Source organism: Peromyscus maniculatus, chromosome 17 (assembly GCF_049852395.1).
Source record: "Peromyscus maniculatus bairdii isolate BWxNUB_F1_BW_parent chromosome 17, HU_Pman_BW_mat_3.1, whole genome shotgun sequence".
NCBI lineage: Eukaryota > Metazoa > Chordata > Mammalia > Rodentia > Cricetidae > Peromyscus > Peromyscus maniculatus.
The window spans coordinates 51,526,023-51,531,489 of record NC_134868.1 but is presented as its reverse complement, the minus strand read 5'-3'; positions in this window follow the sequence as shown (position 1 = coordinate 51,531,489).

Here is a 5,467-nt window from a genome sequence, read left to right as displayed (position 1 = left end):
ACAACTTCATTCTTTTGCAAATTTCAGAGAAAAAAATCAGAAGTTACAAAGCAGGCACCCTTCACAACACACTGTGTAGGAGGCAGAGCATGTTTTAGTCTGCTGGAATGATCTCAAAAGGCCTGACTTGCTCTGTTGACCAGTCTGCCAGCTTGCCACAGTGCTACCTGCTTTTAACATCATAAGCCCATTATTTACTCACAGACAGTATACATGGATCAAACTGTTCTTATATCTTAAATTAACCCATTTCTATAAATCTATACCTTGCCACATGGCTGGTGGCTTACCGGCGTCTTTACATGCTGCTTATTCTGGCGGTGGCTGCAGTGTCTCTCTCCCCTTCTTCCTGTTTCCCCAATCCTCCTCTCTCCTTGTCCCGCCTATACTTCCTGTCTCGTCACTGGCCATCAGTGTTTTATTTATATAGAACGATATCCACAGCAGGTGGTGCATGCCTTTAATCCCAGCACTCCCAGAGGTAGAAGCAGGCTGATCTCTGAGTTCGAGGCCAGCCTGGTCTACAGATAGAGTTCCAGGACAGCTAGGGATATGCACAGATAAACTTGTCTTGAAAAACAAACAAACAAACAAAAAACTAAGAAAGATGATTTTAACTTTTCCTTTTCCTTCATGGTTTAGATTCAGCAATTGAGTGCAGCAACAGAGTGCAGAATAGACTGTCAGGTATAGAACTGGGTTCACCACCTTACCTACACAAAACGTAAGCAGAAATGTTAAAATCCCCGTTGTATGCATTTCCACTTAAATTCAGGAGTTGAAGAGATGACTCAGTGATTAAGAGCGCATATTGCTCTTGTAGAAGACCCAGGTTTGGTTCCCAGAACCAATATAGTGGCTTGCAACCATCCATAACTCTAGTTCTAGGAAATTCTACCTACTCCTCTCACCTCCATGGGCACATGGCGCATGGACAGAAATGTAGGCAAAACACTTGCATATAAAATAAAAGTAAACAAATCTTAAAATGAAGTAAGCAAAATTAATTTAAAGTCTACATGAAACAGGCATTTAAATAATTAAACATTAGGATCTTTAAAAGAATCACTATCTTCAAAATACCCGTGCCACTTTTGAACACCAAACTGATATATCTGCAACACAATCCCTACACCTAAGGCTCAGGAAACATCACTGAAGAAAGGGTAGGAAAGACTGAAAGAGCCAGAGGACCAGGATATCAACTACAATATTTTATCTTCTGTATGTGAGAGGGAAATCTTTTTTTTAATTAAGAAATTTTTTATTCATTTTACATACCAGTCACAGATGCCCCTCTTCCCTCCTCTCGCCCCTCCAGCTCCCCCCCCCAAGCCACCCCCTATTTTTTCCTACAACAAGGTAAGGATTCCTGTGGAGAGTCAGCAGAGCCTGGTACATTCAGTAAAGGCAGGTCCAAGCCCCTCCCCACTGCCTCAGGCTGTGCCAGATGTCCCACCATAAGTAGTGGACTCCAAAAAAACAGCTTGTGCACAGGGATAGATTCTGATCCTACTGCCAGGGTTGCCCTTAAGCAGATCAAGCTACACAACTGTCTCGATTATGCAGAGGCCTAGTCCAGTCATGTGAAGGTTCCACAGGTGTCGATCTAAATTTCATGAGTTCCTACTAGTTTGGTTTGGTTGTCTCTATAGGTTTCCCCATTATGATCTTGATGCCCCTTGCTCATAGAATCCCTCCTCTCTCTCTTCCACTGGACTCCCAGAGCTCAGCCTGGTGTTTGGCTGTGGATCTCTGCACCTGCTTCCATCAGTTACTAGAGAAAGGCTCCGTGATGACAGGGCATTCTCCAATCTGATTGATTACTGGGGCAATTCAGGCACCCTCTCTACACTATGCTAGTAGTCTAAGCTGGCACCCAGGAAATCTTAACAATATGATTCCCTAAACAAGATCTGCACAGTGACATTACCAACCAACGTTTCAACATGGTTGGGGGAAATCTCACAAGGGCCCACCCTCGGGTGAAGAGGTACAGGCCATCAAGGGCTGCTGAGAGAGGGAGAACCAGTCTTCTCCAGGGATCAGTTCCCTTAGGTTATTCAGTTCCAAATGGTTTGCTCAGAACACGTAGACACATGAGCAACATTAAATGAACTCAGCAGGCTATATTTATATATACACATGTGTATAGTTATAGAATACTAATAATTAAAGAAGGGGTCATGAATTTGAGGACAGGACACAGGAAGAGTTGGACAGGGAGAAGGAGAAATGGAAATGTTATATAGTACTTACATATAAAATTCTCAAAAAATTTAAATTAATCTTTTAAAAAAGAATCAACATCTCTAAATATAGAAATATCTTTATTTTATAATAACTTATCCCAATATTTCCATAACCTAAAGAATACCCTTCATTCCTACACAGTTTAAATGATCTAAGAAAATGAATTTGTAAAACTGTTGGCTGGAAAAATTGAATACCCAATCAATATCTTTCACTAATAAATTATTGTTTTCCAAATTTTTAACAATTAGAATAGTCTTTTAGTATTTACAAGTCTTACTATTAATACCCTATAGCTCTTGTTCTTAATTCATTTTACAAATTATAAAGTGTTATTTAAGAAGAAAGCTCTTTATCTCCTTGTTATCAACAGAGCTTCTTGTCCCTGGTCTTTGCACAGGTCCCTGCATTTTTGTTCAGCACTGAGCTTAGTAAATGTATAGCTGGCTCTGTTTTGATCACATGAATATGAGTCATCTCATTTAATCCCCATTCACAAACCTGCCAGAGAAGAATGACTCAATTTCACACATGAAAACCCCAGAACCTGGAAAAGTTAACAGACACCCATGATCACTTAGCTAAATGACAGGGCTGTCACCAGAGAACAAAACCAACCTGCTTTCCAAGTCTTTGCCACAAATTCCCCACCCAATAACTTTACACCTACAGTTTTCTACCACACAAAGCCAGAAGGGTACTCTACCAAACACCAGCCTTACCTGGCACCGCCATCATCCCCTCCAGTCTCTTGAGAGGATGGAGAGAAGGGCTGAACTTGCTGGGAATTGGATTGCAGGCTACTGCCACCTTCTGGGGAGCCCTCACAGACCACATCCCCTTAAAATGCACAAGCTATATCACTTCCCTGCTTGCCAGAAGCATGTACAGACCTGAGACATCTCATAAGCCATGCTGACTTCAAGCTTGACATGGAGCCAAGGATGACTTTCATCTTCAGAACCTCATTCCCTCACCTCCCAAGTGCTACGATTACAAGCATGAGCCAACAGTGCCAAGGCTGGGCATAGAACCCAGGGCTTCATGCATCCTAGATAAACACTCTACCAATTGAGTCATATCTCCTGCCAAAATTCAGCATATTTTTATTCATATATTTACTATTCATCTCTGGAAGTTTCATTCAATCCTTTATATGCTTCATCTCTTTCCTCATGAACAGTTTTACCCTGGGCTTTGGGGATGCTTACAACTGACTCTTTTTATACCTCTGCTGGTTAACTCTACTATCCTCAACTTCACTGGGTACATTTGACTGCATGACATTTCTTCTGGTAGTGCACTGTATTCTTATGCTTCTCTGCCTATCTGGTCATTTCTATGGCATCTAGCACACTGGAACACTTGAGTGGTTGAGGATAGATTCTATCATCTCCTTTAAATGAAAGCTGGGCTTTATTCTGGCTCAGATTTGGGTTTTTCTCAGGTGGGTCTTTCAAAAATGTTTCTGAAACCTTGCCAGAGTGCTGCAGAAATCTTTGTAAAGAGCTCACCAGTGTCACGGTGCTACTTTATGAAGGTGGACCGCTCTCTCCACTTTGCTGGTGAAATCCATTTTCCAGGCCCATGTACTCCTGATACATCCACACAGTTCTTTTCTCATATTTTCATATTCCTCTGGCCATGTGATGTTTTGTCCCAAGTGTCCTTTTGCAGCAAATCACCCCAGGACTGAAGTCCCCTCTACCCCTCTGGTGCAGTTCTTAAACACTGTCTCCATCTGAGGCCCTACCCTCCTTTTCCCACCTCCAAAGGGAATTGGGGGTTTATTGTACTATTTGAATTGTCACAGTGACTTAAACCTGCTGAGTCTTGTGGTCTTGTGACTCCACCTCCCTGTGCCTTGGTTTAGAAATTGCCCATGTTAGTAAGTGCCGTGTTCATGGACTTACCTGCCTACCTACCTTCCTTTCTTCCTTCCTTCCTTTCTTCCTCCATCCATTCCTCCTCTCTCTCTCTCTCTCCATCCCTTCCTCCCTCCCTCCCCACCCCAGTCTGCACTGGTTGTTGTTTAGTGTCTGGAAACCTTTCCCATCATCATTTGGATGGAAGAGGAGTTCCATAAATTGTGCAACAGGATGGTTCTTCTGCACTAACTCCTAACTGAGAGCCTGGTTACCCTGGCTGTGTATCCCTCTAACTGGGTGCTACTGTCAGGGAAGATCACTAACTGGGTGTACCGGAATCACTCTGTATCAACATCTAGAGAACACCAGACAAAACGAAGCACCTGTAAGCTATATGGATGTCCTTCAACTCAAGCTACACTTGTTAACTAGTTCCATGGTCAGGGTACTAAGTGTCCAGGAATGGAGACAAAGGCCATGCTGTTAAAGAATCATGCAATCCAATGTGGATAGTGGCAATGCGTGAATGTCCGCAGATCAGAAAACAAGCAGAGTCATAGATAGAGGACTCGAGTCAGAACCTGTGGCACATCTAAGGAAAGCAGCTTCTATTTGGGAAGCTTTCTGTTTTGAGGAAGAAGAGACCGGGAAACAGCCCCTCGAGGGGCACTTTAGGGTTGAGAAGTGAGTGGGTGGAGTGTGTATCAGGCAGGAAGCAGCAAAGTAAAGGCCTGAGTAGTGCAAAAGCAGAGAGAACACCAGGTTCCCATTTCTCCGAGCAAAGTTTTCAGAAGGGCTTAAGGTTGACTTCTGGGGTGAACTAATGTTTTAGTTTCAGGAAAATGCAATCCTGAGGAGAAGGCTGGAAAGTTCAAAATATCTACAGTAAGACGCAAAGGGGTATTTCAAGAGACAACGGCTCCACTTCCAAAGGAGTATAGAATGTACAAAATATAAAATGTATGTGTGTGTATGTACATTCCATACATACACATGTTTATATACATGTTATACACACAGAGACACACCGACACACACAGACACACACATACACACACACACACACACACACACACCGACACACACACACACACACACACACACACACACACCGACACACACACACACACACACACACACACACACACACACACACACACACGTACTCAAGCCCTGGGCCCTTGGAAAATAAGCTTGGGGATCCTGTAGACCACTCCAGAGTTGCTGCTTCATTCAAATCAAACTGAGTCTGATGACTTCCTTAGTTGTGTATTTGTTTATGATGGCAATGACCAAAATGTTAAAAAGGATTAAACTACCAGGTTTTTTTTTTTAAGAAAAATATA